This window comes from Gracilinanus agilis, chromosome 2, assembly GCF_016433145.1.
Source record: "Gracilinanus agilis isolate LMUSP501 chromosome 2, AgileGrace, whole genome shotgun sequence".
Classification (NCBI taxonomy): domain Eukaryota; kingdom Metazoa; phylum Chordata; class Mammalia; order Didelphimorphia; family Didelphidae; genus Gracilinanus; species Gracilinanus agilis.
This window is the reverse complement of record NC_058131.1, coordinates 249,546,127-249,567,975: the sequence shown is the minus strand read 5'-3', so window position 1 is coordinate 249,567,975 and position 21,849 is coordinate 249,546,127. Positions and strand designations below refer to the sequence as shown.

General features: G+C 34.9%; 1 pseudogene; it reads right to left on the bottom strand.

Annotated features, from left to right (window-relative positions):
- Nucleotides 1–2,294: 2,294 nt before the first annotated feature.
- LOC123233555 lies at nucleotides 2,295–3,248 on the bottom strand (annotated as a pseudogene).
- Between the last annotated feature and the right edge of the window lie 18,601 nt (nucleotides 3,249–21,849).

The following is a 21,849-nucleotide window of genomic DNA, read 5'->3' as shown; positions in this document are numbered from 1 at the left end:
TTTCATTCTAGTTCTGCCATTCACTACTTTGTGTTCATTAACTTGGACAATCGCTTAATCACCCTGGGCCACTGTTTTCTCATCTGTAAAATGAGGAGATGGGACTAGCTGACTTCTAAAGCCCCTTCTAGCTCTAAACTCATAATATTCTCTTAAAGGCACAGATTTGATTTTGAATCTCCAGTGCCTAGCACAGTACCTGCCACATGGTAGGAGCTTAATAAATGTCTGTTCAATGACTGTTTAATTGATTGCTGAATACAGAGTCACTTTAGAGGGCATGATAAAAGTTTCCTCATTTGCTCCTAGACTCCAGGAGGATAGGCTATTGTATCTGAAGCTTTCAAACATGAACCAAGGGTAATAAGGCTGAATCTCAAAACAATCTCAGATGTGGTTATTATATGCATCATTACCAACGACAGTGTTACTAACTGCATCCAGAGTGGGGGCACACACATGCACACACAGAGGAAATAAAACATGGGGAGGAAGGCAAAAAGACATCGACAGTTTTTCTGCTCCGAATGACTACCACATCGGCAATCAGTCAAATGTCAGAGTACATTGTAAATACCCAAGCTAGGTGCTTCTGTGGATAGAGAGCCAGACCTCTAGATGAAAGGTTCTGGGTTCAAATCTGACCTCAAATACTTCCTAGCTATGTGACCCTGAGCAAGTCACTTAACCTCCATTGCCTAGCCTTTACACTCTTCTGCCTTGGAACCAATACTTAATATCAATTCTAAGGCAGAAGGTAAGATTGTTTTGTTTTGTTTTGTTTTAATACCCATTGATCTTGATCAATGACACATATAAAACCCAGTGGAATTGCGCAACAGCTATAGGAAGAGGTTGGGGGAAGGGGAGGGAAAGAATATGAATATTGTAACCATGGAAAAATATTCTAAATTATTTAATCAAATAAAATTTTCCAGAAAAAAAAATTAAATACCCATTGAAGGGAGACTCCCTGGGATAACCATACAGTACACAAGTGCCTTTCCCTGAACTCTAACCCTTAATATTTCTCTGCAAATATTGCCCAAAAATAATAAAGATGTGACAATCTTAAATCCACCAGAAATAGATATAACTTTTTCTAGTCCTTAAATATCTCAACTTTCCATTGACCTTAAATTCTGGCTTATAGAAGGAATATGATCCTTAATGGGTTCAGTTACTTCCCCTTTCCCTTTCATCCTGCACCACACTGAGAAGGACTCTAATATAGGAGCCACTGGTGCTCTCCCCAGCTTTGGAAGCTCAACAAGAACCAACAGTCCCCAGTACTCCTTTACCCAAGAGCAGGGAAGAACAGACACAACAGGGGCAAAAGCAAGATCAGGGAGTTGAGCTCAGAAACACTGGCCCATTGAAGAGGAGCCCATGGCCATTCCCCCTTCCAGGATACACCTTCCTCACCAAAGCAGCATGGATTCACTGGGGCCTTGCTCTATGCTTTTTCATGAGCTAATTGAAAAGTCTTTCTTTATCAAGTCAAGTCAAGAAGCATTGATTAAATGCTTCCTATGTGCAAATCACTGAACTAAGTCCTGGGAATAAAAAGAAAGGCAAATTCAATCCTTGCCCTGAAGAAGCTCATTTTTTCTAACTTCTTAACAGAGGAGAGAACCTGCAAGCAATTATATGCACATAAGATGTATACAGGATAAATTAGAGGTAAGAGGACTGGAACTAGTCATAGAATACATATCAAAGTCCTCGTACAGAGTTACATAAAGTCAAGTATACTGCACATGCAAGTAAGGGCTGGTCATATTGGCCAGTGTTCCATTATTTTACACTTGTTCCTAAATTTCATCTCTTTGTCACTTAGTATATGAACTACCTGTCAAGCTTTGTGTCATCTGCAAACATAAAAAAAATATTATGTCCTTGCCTAGAACCAAGTCATTGATCAAAGAAGGAAAGAAAGAAGAAGAAAAGAAAGAAAGGAAAGGGAAATAGTGCAGAGACGGAGGTACTCTTGTAGAAAACTTCCTTCCAAAATGACATTGTAGCAGGAATTTGTTTTGCTTTATTTTACATATGATTAATGTATTTGTTTTTTCTTGTTTTCTCAATGGTGGTGGTAGGGAGAAATAGATGAAAGTGAAAGAATTCAGGATCTGCATCTTTCAAGGATTTCACTGACCAACCAACCAAATGCCAAATAATAACTTGGCAGATTTTATTTCTTGCTTGTAATATAATGGTAAATTCACTTTGATCATAAACCTGTCTAGCTGCATCTCCAAAATAGTTTGTAAAACCCAGGGTTGATTAGCAAATCAGTCAGCTTTGGCACAGAGCTATGCTCTCTTGCCTATAATAGCCTGTAATCCAGTTTTGATGTTGGTCACAGAGCAGTAAGTCTTACAGTGTAAGAAATAGTCATGTGTCCTTCTGTAGGACTCCTTCGTGACCAACATGTATGGCAGATAGCATACTTCTTGATAAATATCTTCTCAAGACATTTTCTACCATTGATTACAAGTGGGTTAGTATCACATATGGAATCATTTCTATCAAATTTAGCCAATAAAAATGCCAAGATGTTTGTACTGATGATATAATAGTTTAAAAGTATCTGTGAAGTTAACAAAAGAAGTTTTCTTGGTTCCTACACAAATAACCTGTTGAATTTTCATTACAAATTTCCTTTTTCCTCTAGCAACCATATCTGGATTCTTTTCCTCAATTATGATGAACACTCAACTCATCATATGTATAGTTTCTTTCTGAGCCTGTTCGTGCATGGTCTAATTGATGAAGGAAATTTCATCAGCTTTTTTGCTGTCTTCATCTTCCAAAGTTTCCTATGTCTTTAGTATTTCATGTGTATCTGGAAACTTGACCTTCTTTTCTTTTTTCACTGTCAAAGTCATTTTCTAGTTCTGCTGGTTCTTGCCCATCACTTTTGACCTCTAAATTCTTTATATCTCCTTCAGCTTCATCAATATCTTTTTTTAAATATTTCTTCTTTTTCTTTTTATTTAAAAAGTTTAACTCAGCAAGTCATCAGAAACATGTTTCTGCCATCTCCTTTTATCAACTTCAACAACGGTCTTCTATTGGCTTTAATTCAGTTTTGTTTCTGGGGATTGTGTTTCTTCTGTCTGTGTATCTCCTTCATCCAGCATGAAAGGTATTTTGTTCTTGTTTTTCTCCTCCTCCTCTTCTTCCTCTCCATCCTTCCCCTTATTCCTCTTTACAGGATCAAAAATAATCTCATCTCTAGACATGCTGCAGTTCCAGAAGATTTGGTGCAGACAGAGAGTTGGGCAGCCCCTTCGCCACTACAGGACCCAGTCTGGCACCAATGCTGCTTTTGCATTTGAATTTTTTTTAATGGCATCATACTATTAATGACTACTCTTTGGGTCCAACCATTCAACAATGATCCAAATTCACTTAATTGTACTTTCATCTAAATCATATTTCTCCATCCTTTTGAAAAGAACAACTTGAGAAATTTGGTCAAAAGCTTTGCTAAAAGGTTGGTAAACTTCATCTATAGCATTTCCTGATGTTAATAACACTATCAAAAAAAGTAGTGAGGTTATTTGGCATGACCTATTCTTTTTTTAAAACCCTTAACTTCAGTGTATTAGCTCATAGGTGGAAGAGTGGTAAGGGTGGGCAATGGGGGCCCAGGTTCACACAGCTGGGAAGTGTCTGTGGCTGGACTTGAACCTAGGACCTCCCATCTCTAGGCCTGACTCTCAATCCACTGAGCTACCCAGCTGCCCCTGGTTTTTTTTTTTAGGCATGGCCTATTCTTGATTCAATTTAATTCACCAAATATGTATTAAGCACCAGCCGAAAATAAATAAATAATATTTTCCCCTGGCATGACCTGTTCTTGATAAAGCAATTCTAGTTGTTTGTAACTCCTGTTTCCTTTTGTAAAAACTATTCCTTTAGTAACATATTTTTTTTAATTTTGCCAGAGAATAGAAACAAGTTCACTGGCCTATAGTTTACAATGTTCATTTTCTTACCTTTTTGAAAAGACAGGACATTTGCCATTCTCTGATACCGAATTACTGTTATGTCCTTCATGGTATTTCAAAGATCACTGACAGTGGCTCAGCAATCACATCTGCCAATTTAGCATTTCATTTGTGACTCTAGTGACTTGAACTCATTGAAAGTGACTTGAAGAACTATTCAATGCTCTCTTATTATTACTGTACTTATCTTTATTATATCCCTATTATCCCTTTTGCTCTGCCTTTACTAGGGCAAAGATAATTTTTAGACAACAGAAATAAAATAAAAAGCTAAGTAGCTCTATCTTCTCTGATAGTTATCCCAGCTGCCTCAAGCATCAGTCCCAGCTCTTCTTTCATCCTCCTCTTTTCCCCCATATAACAAATATGTTTTGTCATACTTAATTTTCCATACACATTCATATATTACACACACATATACATCTTATTCTGAGCTTTAATACACCTGACACTTCTTATAGGATCATGCCATCCTTTTGTCTTCATTCTCCTTTACCTATCTTTGTTTTCAGTGGCTGTACATATCTTTTTTAAAAATCAAAGTTGGTTAAGAGTTTCTTTTATATTCACATCGATCTCTTTGACTGTTTCTCTGTTCCTCCATGTTGGAATTCTATCCCTATATGCATTTTGGGAATTTCATTCTAGAGCATTCCTTTTGCCCCGTGAATTGACTCTTGTGATAATATTGTATTTCATTATAACAGCCATCCTTTCGTTGAACCTTTTGTACCCTCCCTTCCCAAACCCTATAGATGAACTTGATGAATCAGCAAGTTAGATGAACCAGTTTTCCTCCTCTTTCTTGTTACTAATTCTAAAATGATACTTTCCCCCCAAATCTCCCATCATTTCTACTCTAGAAACCAGTTTCTCTTTATTGATATGGCTTCTTTACTTTTAAAAGAATGAAATTATCATGAAGTCAACTAAAGCTATTATAAGCTGCTCTACTTTTGCCAAAAAGAGGACTCCAGGAGATGCCTGGAGAATCAAAACATGCTAGGCTTGTGTTCTGTTTCCCAAATCCTTCATCTAGTTCCTCTTTTGGTGCAGATATTCTGTAGTATATTTGGATAACAATATCCCTTCTCTCTCTGCTTCCTTTGGATCCTACATAAAAGCAATCTACTAGGCTTCTCTCTGCTTCCTAGATTTCCTCATGTAAATCTATCTTCTTAAAATGTAATGTTATTGGAGTCTCAGTAGATTGAAAGCTGAGGCTAGAGATGGGAAGTCCTGGGTTCACATCTGTCCTTAGATACTTCCTAGCAATATGACTCTGGGCAAGTCACTTATCCTTATTGCCTAGCCCTTACCACTCTTCTACCTTAGACTAAATACATGGTATTGATCCTAAGACAGAGGACAGGGGTTTAAAAAAGTAGAATGTTATTATATCACTTCTTTTAACTATTCTGTATCTTTTGAAGATACCTTTCAACAGCCATGTTGTTTGCTAGCATAAATCTCATCTCATTACATCACAGTGTTAACTATGAGGTCGAATCTGCCTCTTTACATTACTTTGGATATTTATGTATAAACAATTGAATCCATGGGTTTTATTGCTGCCTCTTTTCTTAGATTTTGTTTCCTGTATGATTTTGTCTTATCTTATACAGTTCCAGACCTTCATCCCACTTCTCAGAAATCTCAGACTATGTTGATATCTGTATACCACCCTCACCCTTTCCAGCAACCCTTCATATATTGTCTTCCCTCATTAGAGTACAAGCATCTTGAGGACTACAGCTCTCTTGCTTGTATTGGCATCCCCAGCATTTAAGAGTGACTGGCACATCTCTCCCTCTCTCTCTGTCTCTCTCTGTCTCTCTTTCTTTCTCTCTCTTTCTCTCTCTCTCTCTGTCTGTCTTTCTCTTTCTCTCTGTCTCTCTTTCTCTCTCTATCTGCTGTTATCTACCTATCATCTCTCTAACCATTTCTGTGTGAGTTACCATATTCAGCAGTGAATTGGTATTGGCATACCATACCAATTCAGCAGTGAATTACCATAGACTACTTATTCTCTATAATATCTAGCTTGCTGGATATACATAAGAAGTTTCATTTAAAGTTCTTTTGATTAGACCAATGAAGGATAGAGCTGATCCTGGGATTTCTTTGATACAGGAATTCTCTGGTATGGAAACTCACTTTGCCAATTATAGATCAGCATCTTCTCTGCAATGTACAGTCTTAGAGAGCTACCTAGAACACTGAGAGGCTAAGGGAATTGCCCAGAATCATACAGTCAGTATGTATCTGAGGTAGGATTTGAACTTTTCTTTTCACACCTCTTCTGCCTCTCTATTCACTATGCTTAATGTATCTCAAGATTTTATGGAGTTTACTGGTCTTTGTCTTTTTAAGTGCATAGCAACTCTGGGCAGGCAACCGCCATTTCAAAATTTTAAATTATAGTCCTATTATCCAAATTCCATGGCCAGTTATTGATTTTCAAAATCTTTGTATTCCAAATCTCTTGCCTTCAATCAGCAGTGATATTGAAAGTACCTTTTATATCCTTCTCCCTTCTAGCTTGAACCCTAATAAGGTTTTTGGTTTCTTGTCTGAGACTATAGCAATCCTTTCTAGATTCCTTGCAAAAGTTTCATTTGTGCCCACTTGACCCAACAGAAAGGAATAATATAATTTATTATGATGTTATTTAAAATCCCCTGTCCCCCCCCCCAAAAAAAAGCAATTTTCTCTATTGTCATCAGATCCTCAAATGCCAGAGTTGTTTGGACCTCATGGAGATGCATTGACTTCTAAGGTGTGGACAGGCACACAATAATAATATGTCAAACACATATCGTATTTTTGTATCGACTATCCTTCATGCCTGGAATGTACTCTCCTCATCTTTGTCTCCTAGAATACTTGGCTTCCTCAAGACTTAGCTCAAATGCCACCTTTTGCAGGTTTTCCTAGAAGCTATTGTCCTACCTTCCAGCTACTCTATATACATGTGGACTTTACCTGTTGTCTCTTCCATTAGAATGCAAGATCCTTAAGGTCAAAGACTGTTTTTGCCTTTCTTTATAACTATAAGAATATAAAGATATTCATATAACTCACATATAGAAACTACTATTTTGAAAACACAGATCCAAATAATTAGAAAAATATTATTTCCTCATGAGTAGCATATTTCAATACAATAAAAATGAAAGTACTACAAAAATTAATCAATTTATTCAATGCCATATCAACTAAACTACCAAAGGATTGCTTTGTAGAACTAGAAAAATAAGAAGAAATTTTATATGGAGGCAAGAATCTGAAGGGAAATAATTTTTAAAAGTGGGAATTAAGGGAAGCCTAGTAGCACCAGATCTTAAGCTATACTCCAAAGCAATAATTCTCAAAACAACTTTGTACTATAATGGTACTATTCAATCTGTATCCCAAGAGATAGTAAAGAAGGGGAAAGGGCCTACTTGTACAAAAATGTTTATAGTAGCCCTTTCTGTGGTGACAAAGAATTGGAAAGTAAAAGGATATCCATCAATTGGGGGATGGCTAAGCAAATTGTAGTATATGATGGTCATGGAATACCATTGTGCTCTGAGAAATGATGAACAGAAAGATTTAAAAAAGAGTTGGAAAGATCCATATGAATTAATTCAGAGTGAAATAAGCAGAACCAAAATACTATACACAGTAACAGCAATATCGTTGGATGATCAACTGTGAAAGACTTAGCTACACTCAGTAATACAATGATCCAGTATAATTCTGAATGACATGAAAAAGAATGCTATCTACTTCCAGAGAAAGAACTGTTGTAGGCCAAATGCAGATCAAAGTATACTATTTTTCACTTTAGATTATTTTGGTTTTTATTGGGGGAGGGGGTGTTGATTTTTATATGAGTATTCTCTTACTAAAGTGAACAATATGGAAATGGGTTTTGCATGATAATTCATGTATAACCCAGATCAAATTGCTTACCATCTCCAGCAGGGGGAAAACAAAGGAGGAAGGGTGACAACTTAAATCTTATAATTTCAGGAAACTTAGATGGAAAATTGTTATGTGTAATTGATAAAATAAAATATCTTTTTAAAAAAAATAACATCTTGGTATTGGTTAAAAAATAAAGATTTCTATCAGTGGAACAGATTAGGTACACAACATAGGAAGTAAACAAATCTAGCTGCCTAATGCTCAATAAATACAAAGATTCCAAATACTGGGTTAAGAACTGACTTTTTTTTAACAAAAATATCTGAAAAAATTAGACAACAATGTGCAGAAAATTAGATTTAGGTCAACTTTTTGGTTATTATATTTTTCTTTATACCAACATAAGCTCAAAATGGTTATCTGAGCAAGATATAAAAGGTCACATCATAAAGAAATTAGAGAAATGTGGGGAAAATAGTCATCAGATCTACGAATAGGAGAAAAATTCATGTCCAAAAAAGGATGATAATCACAGATGATAAATAAAAAATTTTGATGACATAAAATTTAAAAGTTTTTGTATAAATTCAATAAAGCTAGGATTATAAGAAAACAATTAATGGAGAGGGGATTCTTTGCAGCAAATCTCATTGATTTAGTTCTTATTTCTAAGTTATATAATGAACTGATTCAAATTTATAAGAGTAAGAGCCATTCCCCAATTGATAAATAGCAATGAGACATGGATAGACAGTTACTAAGAAATCAGTCTATGTCCATAAAACTTGTTCTAAATGACTATTATTTAGAGAAATACAAATTAAAACAATTCTGAAGTTCTGACTTACATCTATCACCATGACACAGATAACAAAAGGTAAATGGTAAATGTTGGAGGAACTGTGGGTAAAAAAATCACTTTAATGCACTGTCTTGTAAATGGATACAAACATTCTAGGAAGTAATTTGGAATTATACACACACACACACAGACACACACACAAACAAACTCTTCTAAATAGTGAATGCCTTTTGAGCTTTCTATATCACTGTTATAGGTCAATACCTGAGAGAGGTCAAAGAAAGATAAAAACTTCTTATATGTACAAAATATTTATAGCAGTTCTTTTTGTGGCAGCAAAAAAAATACAGAAAATGATGGATTCTCATTAATTATGGAATGACTAAACAAATTGTGGAATATAAATGTGAAAGAAATGGATGATTTTAAAGAGACATTGAAAAACTTGTCTGAAATAACAGGATGAAGACCAAAAAAATAATTTATACTTTAATATCAAAAAATTTTTAATTAACATTTTCTGGACTTTTTTAAACTCATGAAAAATAAAATACATAGTGAATGTTGTTAGAACTCTAATCCAAATAATTATCATCTATAACTCCAGAGGACCACTTATATAACATATTATCCCCCTCCTGACACAGAAGTGATAGATTCAGAGTACATAATGAGATGTGAATTTTTTTAACAATGATGAAATTCATTTTGCTTGATTATGTATATTGGTTACAAGGAATTTGTTTTTCTTTTTCCCCTAATAAGAAGAGGTAGGAGAGGAGGATGGAAAGAAAATAAATTTCTAATAAAAAAAAAGAGAACTGGGGCATAATGGATAAAACACCAGGCTGAAAATCAGAAGGATCTGGCTTCAAATCTGGTTTCAGACATTTCCTAGCTTTGTGACCCTGGGCAAGTTATTTAACCACAACTGCCTAGCCCTTACTGCTCTTCTGCCTTATAATTGATACAAGTCAGAAGGGAAGGGTTAAAAAAATAGATCCCTAATTTTTTTTAAAAAGTCTCCCACCATTTAGCATAGTCTATAGCACATCATCCAAGCCTACTAAGTTTATTGATTGATTCATTGAGTCTTTGATTTACTTTTTCTTGATAATGACAGCAGTAACAAAGCCTTCAAGTAGAACAGAAAGCTGGATATGGAAAGGAAAAAATAGATCATCTTCTAGTGCAATGATAGAAAAATTATGAGCATTTTCACATCCTTATACTTCCTGAAATTTCAGTCTGTTTTTGTTATGTTGATAGTATGTAATTAAGAGAATGGCGTCTGACTCACCTCACTTTCATGCCAGTGTACTAACCTTTTCTCCACAATCTAAACAACTTTAAATTATGAGCATGTATTTATAATTATTGTGGCAAAAAAAGTTAATTAACAAGGCATTTAATCATACATTCTGAGCCCTAGTATATCAATTTGGGGTGTCATTTTCATTAATATACTCCAGTATTTATATTTCTCAAGACTGGAAAAGTACCACTAATGGACTGGTGAAGAAGAGATAATTTTCCTACTGAATAGTGTCTAGATGATAAAGTGCTCAGTCTGTGGTAACAAACGAATGCAGCAACCTTTAAATCCTTTCCATATAGACAAATGAATGTATTTTTCATAATAATATTGCCGCAACTCTTGACAGGCTAGTGGATCATGGTGACTTTTCCTGTATGAGTCAGATTTACAATACTACATTGAAAAGAGAAAGATATGAAATGACAAGTCAATAAACAAGCTGAAATAATAGCGTTTGCACCACGTCATGTGTATGCCACCAGCCTACAGATCATTCTAAAAATCATCCTAGGCAAATACATTACAAGGCTACTAGGAAGCACTACTGGATGGATACATTAAGTTCTGGTCTCATCTGATTCCCATTAACAATGTGTAGAGGACGCTTTCCACTCCTCAACTGAAAAATGAACAACTTACTTTTCCTTCCAATGGTACTGACATTTAAATCTATTGCTCACGTCACAGTCCTATTGCAATTACAAAATTTCTTGTGCTTACTTTACATATTTAATTACATATTTAATCATGAGAGTTACAAACTTACCCATGGCAAGACAGATGGAACAATCGGTGCACATTGAAAACAATCAACCAAAACCAACATCTCATGGAGGCAACATGGTATATTATACAAAGCACTGAATTTGAAATCAGAGAAACTGTGTGACCTAATTTAGGTCAGAGCCGCTGGTCCTCAGTTTCTTCATTTGTAAAATGAGGAGCTTAGAAGGGCAGCTAGGAGGTTCAGTGGATAGAGAGCCAAGTCTGAAACAGGAGTTCTGGGTTCAAATTTGGTCTCGGTCACCTCCTTGCTGTGAGATACTGGGCAAGTTATTTAACCCCAGTTGCCTATCCCTTACTACTCTTCTGCCTTGAAACTGATACTTAGTACCAATTCTAAGACAAAGTAAGTGTTTTTTAAAAATGAGGAGCCAAGGGGCAGCTGGGTAGTTCAGTGGATTGAGAGCCAGGCCTAGAGACAGGAGGTCCTAGGTTCAAATCTGGCCTCAGACACTTCCCAGCTGTGTGACCCTGGGCAAGTCACTTGACCCCCATTGCCTACCCTTACCATTCTTCCACCTATAAGTCAATACACAGAAGTTAAGGGTTTAAAATTTTTAAAAATAAATAAATAAATAACACATAAAAATGAGGAGCCAAGATTAGATGTCCACTAAGGAGTCTTCTAGCTATACATCTCTGATGCTATGAAAACATGGACCCAAACCAGGGAAAATTGAGACTAATGATAGATTTCTACTTTTTACCATCTCTTCTGCATTTCATATCAGGAAACATCTAATATTTCTTTTCACTGGGGCTATGAACAATGGATAAATTTAAATTCAGATAAAGGCACTTTAAACAGAAGGCCATTAATTCCAAGAGTTTCCCAAAAGAGAGATTTACTAAAGTTTATAACCCCCTAAAGGGAGAACAAGGTTGTTTTAATGATGTTAGGGGGAAAAAATTCTGCCACACTGCAATTGTCTTATCTGTTCCACCTCCATCAAATCAAATGTTTTTATATTGTAGACCTAAATATTATTTCATTATATCTTACACTCAAGCTAGAAAATATTATTTTTCTGACCTTTAATTTTATTGAGATTTATTTTCTATTTCTTCATGACATTCTCTACCAAGTCCTCCTCTAAATCGTCCTCATGGTGTAGATAGAGAAGATCCTTAGTCCCTGAAGATTTGTAACATTGGAGAGCAAATTTTGACAGCTTCCATAAAGCTAAAAATGCTTCAATAACGGGCATGGATGGTGATGGACCTCATGTCTGTTGCCTGAGGACAAGTCTGCATAAGTTATGCGAGGTTAGCCACTGGTGTTATATATTTCAGTCACAGCAACTCACAAGGCATAAGTGTATGGTGATTAGTGAGTGACCATGATTAGTGAAAGAAAGAGGCACACTAACAAAACTACAGCTCCCTCAGGCACTAAAGCAGACTAACATGACATATCTCTGAAATACATTATTATGCTTATTATTTTTCCCAGGTCATGTAAAAGTTCCAAAGCCAATGTTCTTTGATAAGTACCTTCAGAACATATTCACAAAATTCAAAAGAATTTCTGATTTCCTCAATTTAGAAGTTCTTTTCAAAGATTCAGCTTACCATCTATCCATGCTTTCTTGTACCGTGTATCTTATTCATAGCCTCCCATAAATTCCTCATAGTCTACCCAACATTCTGGAGACCATTCTCTTATCATCTCAAAGATACCTGTGGAGCACTTGGTTTGTCTACCTGTCAACTCTCAGAATCAAGAATGAGGGCTTTTGCTAGCTGCCCCCAAAGCTAGAATCTTCTCCCACCTGATCTCTGCCTCTTAGCTTCTCTATCTTCCTTTAAGTCACAGCTGAAACCCAACCTACAATAGGAAATCATTCATGATCCCTCTTAAACTCATTTCTTTATTCTGTTAATCATTTCCAACTTATCCTATGTATAGTTGTACATACTTGTTTGCATAGTGTCTCACTCATTATGTCTTGAGATCCTTGAGAGCAGAGATTGTTTTTTGTCCCTGGTGTTTACCTTTATGTGCCTGGCACATAGTAGGAGCCTAATAGATATTTATTAATTGACAACAGAAGAAACAAACTTCACTTGATATTTTTATTTAAATCTATCAAACACATTTTATTAGCATTATAAGCCATGGCAAAGGGAAGACAAATTGACTCACAAGGTTGTCTCTGTCTGCCAGATGGGCTCTGATTAAAAACAATTCCTATACATAACATAAAATATGACATACAAAAAATTGTATATATATAAAACATAAAATGAAGAAGCAAAATCAAAGGTAGTTATACTAGATCAGAAGCTACTGCTAAATGCATACATGCATGCACACACACACACACACACATATATATATATACAGAAAGAAAAACTCTCATCTACAATACTTAATAAAAGAGAAAATAAGAACATGGTACACTGTACATAGCAAATGTTTATTCTTTTACATTTTTCCATTCCAATGATTATTAATGAAACATGAAAGGAATGACTCACAATTCATCCACTTCCTATACTTTGTACTTAAATAAGCATAAGAAAGTGAAGATGGCCTCTGAAAGCAGACCAATAAACTCTCAAGAAACTGCTTTTCAGGGGCAGTTGGGTAGCTTAGTGGATTGAGAGCCAAGGCTAGAGAGGGGAGGTCCTAGGTTCAAATCTGGCTTCAGACACATCCTAGCTGTGTGACCCTGGGCAAGTCACTTAACCCCCATTACCTAGCCCTTGCCACTCTTCTGCTTTGGAACCAATGCACAGTATTGATTTCAAGACAGAAAGGTAAGGGAGAAAGAAAGAAAGAAAGAAAGAAAGAAAGAAAGAAAGAAAGAAAGAAAGAAAGAAAGAAAGAAAGAAAGAAAGAAAGAAAGAAAGAAAGAAACTGCTTCTCCTTGAAAGGGAACTGGGAATTTTCTAGCTCAGTTAACCTACCTTTTACAAAAAAAAAAAGTACTGAAAGGGACACCACCTACTCTCACCTCTGAAACGTTGTTTTTCTTCAGTCATTTCTGCCTTATCTGACTCTTTGTGACTCCACTTGGGATTTTAGTGCCAAAAATACTGGAATAATTTGCCATTTCTTTCTCCAGTTCATTTTGCAGATGAAGAAACTGAGGCAAATAGGGTTAAGTGACTTGTCCAGGGTCACATAGCTAGTAGGTGTCTGAGGCCAGATTTGAATATAGGAAAGTGAGTGTTCCAAACTCCAAACCCAGTGCTCCACCCACTGTGCCACCTAGCTGTGCTTATGAAATACTAGCTTCTGTATTTATTATGAAATACAGAAATGGAGAAGGCTTGTTCATATTAACATGATCCCAAAGTGAGGACTCTGAATTTTCATAAAATCAAAGTGTTGTTGTTCTAAACAAAAATACCTACAACACATAACACGGATGTCCCTCTTATACCAAGACTGACACCATAATTAGATCATTTGGCTAATTCTTTTTTTCCCATCATGGGGATGGATTTATACAAAACCATCCAAATAATCTTACCTTGTACCAGAGTGAAGGAGTTCCTTTCATATTTTTAAGAAAGATGGCTAACATCAGGAATACAACCCCTGACAACAAAACAGAAGCTAAGTAGCCCAGATGGGGATTGGACTAATGGTGTTTTTCTTCTTAACAACATGTTCTAAATACACATGCTAACCAGGCACAGAAGTATAATTCAGAATCAGCCAGGAAACTGGCAAACAGCAGGAACAATATAGCAAGGACAAAACAGGGATGTTGACCTGCTATCATTAAAAAAAGTTTGATTGGATAAGTATAAATTGAAAGACATTTAGTCTCAAGGTTATGCTGCTAAATATTCAATAACATACCCCCCAAAAAAATCAGGAAATATGTATATATGACATATTTTTAAGTATAATCTGGATAATGCCAAAAATCTTATACATTAGGTCCACTGGGATTTATGCCAGGAATGCAAGGTTAGTTCAATATAAGGAAAATTATTAACATAATTCATTATATCAATACCAAAAATCAATGATTATATCAATAAATGCAGGAAAAACATTTGATAAAATACTCATTCTTATTCAAAACACTTGAAAGCATAGATATAAATGGATTTTTCCTTAAAATGTTAAGAAACAAAAAATAAAAATAAATAAAATGGTAAGAAGTATCTAGCAAAAACCATCAGCAAGCATTATTTGTAATGAGAACAAGCCAGAAGCCTTCCCATTAAGAACAGGATTGAGTCAGTCTTGCCCACAATATTATTTAGTATTGTACTAGAAATGCTGATAATAGCTTTTAGATAAGAAAAAAGAAATGGAAGGAAATCAGAATGGACAATGAGGTAAAAAAATTCTCTCTTTTACAGATGATATGACTGTATGCTTGGAAGATCCTAGAGATTCAAGTAAAAAGTTAATTGAAACAATAATTTTAGCTAAGTAACAGGACATAAAATAAAGCCACATAAATCATCAGCATTTTTACTTATCATCAACAAAACCCTGAAAAAAATATATTTCATTAAAAATAACCATAAGTAATAATAAAATACCTGTTTGAATATCTGCCAAGATAAACTCATCTAGATACTTCAGTACCTGATGTATTTTGTAAGAAAATAGCAATAGATACATGACCTAGACATAAGGAAAGATATAATCAAATCAGAAGCACAGGGAATATATAACCTAACAGATTTATGGATAGGAGAAGAACTTCTGAATAAATAAGAGAAAGACTTTTGAGATGCAAAAATGAATAATTTTATTACATTAAATTTTAAAATATTTTTACAAATAAAAGTAATGCAAGGGGAAGCTGGGTAGCTCAGTGGATTGAGAGCCAGGCCTAGAGACAGGAGGTCCTAGGTTCAAATCCGGCCTCAGACACTTCCCAGCTGTGTGACCCTGGGCAAGTCACTTGAACCCCATTGCCTACCCTTACCACTCTTCCACCTATCAGTCAATACACAGAAGTTAAGGGTTTAAAATACAAAAAAAAAAAAAAAAAAAAAAACATAAAAGTAATGCAGCTAATATTAGAAGAAAAGCAGAAAATTTGGGGTTGGGGATTTTATAGACAATATCTCAGATAAAGTTTTCATACCTAAAATATATGGAAAATTTGTCAGATTCATAGGAATATAAGTCATTATTCATCTGATACATGGTCAAATAATATTGTGAACAGTTTTTAGAAGAAGAAATCAAAGCTAAACATACACTTTTAAAAAGTACTTTACCTGGAAAGGGAAATCAAAAACTAATTGGAAATTAAATAATATGATTCTCCAAAACCAGTTAGTTAAAGAAGAAATCATAGAAACAATCAATAATTTCACTAAAGAGAATGACAATGATGAGACATACTACCAAACTCTGTGGGATGCAGCTAAGGCAGTACTCGGGAAAATTTATATCCTTGAGTGCATATATTAACAAATTAGGGAGGGCAGAGATTAATGAATTGGGCATGCAACCTAAAAAACTTGAAAGCAAGCAAATTAAAAATCCCCAGATGAAAACTAAATTAGAAATACTAAAAATCAAGAGAGAAATTAATAAAATTAAAAGTAAAAGAACTATTAAATTAATAAATAAGACTAGAAGCTGGTATTTTGAGAAAACAGATAAAATAGACAAAGTACTGGTCAATCTAATATAAAAAAGGAAAGAAGAAAGCCAAATTGACAGTGTCAAAGATGAAAAGGGAGACTTCACTTCTAACAAAGAGGAAATTAAGGAAATCATTAAAAACTATTTTGCCCAATTACATGGCAATAAATATAGCAATCTAGGTGATATGGATGAATATTGACAAAAATGTAAATTGCCTAGATTAACAGCAGAAGAAATAGAATACCTAAATAATCCCATATCAGAAAAAGAAATTGAACAAGCCATCAAAGAACTCCCTAAGAAAAAATCGCCAGGTCCTGATGGATTCACAAGTGAATTTTATCAAACATTCAAAGAACAACTAATCCCAATACTATACAAATTATTTGATATAATGAGCAAAGAAAGTCCTACCAAATTCTTTTAATGACACAAATATGGTGCTGATTCCAAAGACAGGTAGATCAAAAACAGAGAAAGAAAACTACAGACCAATTTCCCTAATGAACATAGATGCAAAAATCTCAAATAGAATACTAGCAAAGAGACTCCAGCAAGTGATCAAGAGGATTATCCACCATGATCAGGTGGGATTTATACTAGGAATGCAAGGCTCAACATTAGGAAAACCATCCACATAATTGACCATATCAACAAGCTAACAAAAAAAAATCACATGATCATCTCAATAGATGCTGAAAAAGCCTTTGACAAAATACAGCATCCATTCCTATTGAAAACACTGAAAAGTAGAGGAATAGAAGGTCCTTTCCTAAAAATAATAAACAGTATATATCTAAAACCATCAACAAGCATCATATGCAATGGGGATAAATTAGAAGCCTTCCCAATAAGATCAGGAGTGAAACAAGGATGCCCATTATCACCTCTATTATTTATCATTGTACTAGAAACACTAGCAGTAGCAATTAGAGAAGAACAAGAAATTGAAGGTATCAAAATAGGCAATGAGGAGACTAAGTTATCACTCTTTGCAGATGATATGATGGTCTACTTAAAAAATCCTAGAGAATCAATTAAGAAGCTTGTAGAAATAATCAAACAACTTTAGCAAAGTTGCAGGATACGAAATAAATGCACATAAATCATCAGTATTTCTATATAATTCCAACACATCACAGCAGCAAGGGGTAGAAAGAGAAACACCATTTAAAATCACACTAGACAATATAAAATACTTAGGAATCTATCTACCAAAACAAACACAGGAATTCTATGAAAACAACTACAAAACACTTTCCAAACAATTAAAACTAGATCTAAACAATTGGAAAAACATTGATTGCTCATGGGTAGGACGAGCTAACATAATAAAAATGGCCATTCTACTCAAAGTAATTTATCTATTTAGCTCCATACCTATCAAACTACCAAAAAAACTTTTTCACTGAATTAGAAAAAACTATAACAAAATTCATCTGGAATAACAAAAGATCAAGAATATCAAGGGAAATAATGAAAAAAAAATGTGAAGGAAGGGGGCCTAGCAGTACCAGATATTAAACTATACTATAAAGCAGCTGTCATCAAAACAGTATGGTACTGGCTAAGAGACAGAAGGGAGGATCAGTGGAATAAACTTGGGGTAAGTGACATCAGCAAGACAGTGTATGATAAACCCAAAGAGCCCAACTTTTGGGACAAAAATCCACTATTTGACAAAAACTGCTGGGAAATTTGGAAAACAATATGGGAGAGATTAGGTTTAGATCAACATCTCACACCCTACACCAAGATAAATTCAAAATGGGTAAATGACCTGAATATAAAGAGGGAAACTATAAAAAAAAATTAAGTGAACACAGAATAATATACCTGTCAGATCTCTGAGAAAGGAAAGATTTTAAAACCAAGCAAGAGTTAGAGAAAATTACAAAATGTAAAATAAATAATTTTGATTATATTAAATTAAAAAGTTTTGCACAAACAAAAACGATGCAACCAAAATCAGAAGGGAAACAACAAATTGGGAAAAAATCTTTATAATGAAAAACTCTGACAGGGGTCTAATTACTGAAATATACAAGGAGTTAAATCAATTGTATAAAAAATCAAGCCATTCCCCAATCGATAAATGGGCAAGGGACATGAATAGGCAATTTTCAGGTAAAGAAATCAAAAGTATCAATAAGCACATGAGAAAGTGCTCTAAATCTCTAATAATTAGAGAAATGCAAATCAAAACAACTCTGAGGTATCACCTCACACCTAGCAGATTGGCTAAAATGACAGAAGGGGAGAGCAATGAATGTTGGAGGGGATGTGGCAAAATTGGGACATTGATGCATTGCTGGCGGAGTTGTGAACTGATCCAACCATTCTGGCTCACAATTTGAAAGTATGCTCAAAGGGCTATAAAAGAATGCCTGCCCTTTTTGATCTAGCCATACCATTGTTGGGGTTGTACTCCAAAGAGATCATAGATAAACAGACTTGTACAAAAATATTTATACTTGAAAAGGAGGCTATACCCTTCAATTGGGGAATGGCTTAACAAATTGTGGTATATGCTGGTGATGAAATACTATTGTGATCAAAGGAATAATAAACTGGAAGAATTCCATGTGAACTGGAAAGACCTCCAAGAACTGATGCAGAGCAAAAGGAACAGAGCCAGAAGAACATTGTACACAGAGACCAATACACTGTGATAAAATAGAATGTAATGGACTTCTGTACTAGCAGCAATGCAATGACCCAGGACAGTTCTGAGGAACTTATGGTAAAGAACACTACCCACATTCAGAGGAAGAACTGCAGGAGTGGAAACACAGAAGAAAAGCAACTGCTTGAACACATGGGTTGAGGCGGACATGATTGGGGATGTAGACTCGAAACTACCACTCCAATGCAACTATCAACAATTTGGAAATAGGTCTTGATTAATGACACATGTTAAAACCAGTGGAAATGCACATCAGCTATGGGGGGGGGGGAGAGTCGGGGTGTGAAGGGTAACCATGTTAACTTGTCTAAAAAATAAAAATTATAAAATAAAAAAATAACCAAAAAAAAGTGCTTTAAATCATTACCAATTAAAGAAATTTCCATTAAAATAGTTTTGAGATACCATCTTATATCTATAGGATTAGCTAAAATGATAGAAGAGGAAAATGACAAAGGTTGGAAGGAATGTGGAAAAATTGGAACACTGAAATACACTAGAGAGCAATGTGGAATTATGCCCAAGAGTTGTAAAACATACCATTTGACCAACAATGTCACTATTAAACCTGTTTATTAAGTCTGTGATTAGGAGGAAAGGGAAAGAACCTATCTCTTCTAAAAATTTATAGCAGCAATCTTTGTGGTGGCAAAGAACTGGAAATTGAGAGATGCCCATCAATTGGGGAATAGCTGAATAAGTTATAGTATATGAATGTGACAGAATAGTATTATGCCATAAGAACTGATAAGCAGGTTGACTTAAAAAAACATGGAAAGACTTCCATGAAATAATGAAAAGTGAAATAAGTAGAACCAAGAGAATATTATTTCTGGTAACAGCAATATTGTTCAAAGAGTAACTATGAATGACTAGCCTATTCTGCACAGTATGAAAATTCAAATCAATTACAAAGGACCTCTGAAAAAGGTCTCTCCAGAAAAAAGAACTGATATGTAAAAGCATGTATTCTCTTCTTTCACATGAATATCTTTCTCAGATATTAGCCTCCCATCTGGGGTTAGGGGAGAAGAAGGATACAGCTTGTGACTCAAAATTTAACCAAAAATAGTTAAGTTTAAACTCTATTAATTATTAATATTTTCAGTATCACTTTCTTAAGTGTAGACAACCAACAAAACAATAAATCAAGCTCTGATTTGTCCAATTTCTAAGGTACAATTTGCTCTCACAGAAAATTTAACAATCAGCTCAAAGGATCCTATTCAAGCTGATTCCCCACATGAATGTTTTGCCTCCAGCTCATTCAGAGAGGACAGATATGGAACATAATCACATTTGATTGTGACTTTTCTGGTGACAACTGCACTCTAAAGATGCATAAAGATAAATTATCTATGATGAATTATTCTCCTGGACTATTAAATCTGACTTTCTAAACAGTTTGTTGGTGCATGGCTGAGACCAGATAATTGATTTAATCTTGACATTTATCTGGGCTTAGGGTTGCATAAAGTAGACATACAATGGGGCTAACTCTAGAGACATCTTTTATTTCCATCCATTATTGATAATCCTTCATAAATCACGCAGAGCTCTGCTCTGTTCAACCACTCTACACTGGTGAGAATAAATCATTTTTCCCCCAATTCAGAATCTAAGTCCATTGTACATTCATTGTTTATGTAACAAGGCCTGCCAATAAAGGAATGGATGCATGATGTTGGGCCAAATTTTCTCAGAGTTGGCATTTGACTAAAGATACAACTTTTGCCTGTGCAAACCTGCCCAGTCCAAAGATTCATGTTCTCAAGAGTTGAGCCTTCAGTTTGGGGGATTTTGTGATCATATGTCAAACATTCTTTAAAGGATATTTTAGTAAGCAAATCAATGAATATTTATTGAGTGTTTACTATTTATTGAGCACTCAGTTTCTACAGACCTAGGAATATTTAACCTGGAAAAGAGAAGACGGGAGAGACATGAGAATCACATGAAAATGTGAGGGAAATGGTTGAACATTATTTAGAAGTCTAGCAAGTTGTATTTCAGGACAAATTTTAAGGCTAACTAGCTGTGTGATCCTGAGCAAGTCACCTCATTAGAGTTTCCAAACATCAATTTTCTCTTCTGTAAAATGAAAAGAGACGACCTTTATATGTTTTGAAAAACCAACTTCTTTGACAGTCTGATGAAACATATGTATGACTTGCTTCTCTAAATAATGTTTTTTAAATCCATAAAATAAGGAGGCAGGTGGGTGGCTCACTGAATTGAGAATCAGGCTAAGAGATGGGAGGTCCTAGGTTCAAAGCTGACCTCAGACACTTTCTAGTTGTGTGACCTTGGGCAAGCCACTTAACCTCCACTGCCTAGCCCTTACCACTCTTCTGCATTAGAACCAATATTGATTCTAAGGTGGAAGGTAAGGGTTTTTTTTATTTAAAAAATTAAATTCATAAAATAAAATCCAAAATCAAAATCCACAGAGTAAATAAAATATAAAAATCCAAAAGTAAAATAGAAAATTACAAAGGAAATTACAAAAGAAACTAAATTGAAATGGGGCAATCAAAAACATTTTTCAAAAAGTTTTCAGGCCCCAAGTTAAGAACCTTCAGTTTAGATAATCTTTCAGGTTCCTTCCTGTATAGAATTCTCTGAGTTCCTTTGCATATCATTGAGAATATTTCTTTAGAGGACAAAACTTGAACCAATGGATCTTAGAATACAAGGAGTCCCAACATTCTTAGTGCAATTTTAATCTTTAATAATTTAAAATTC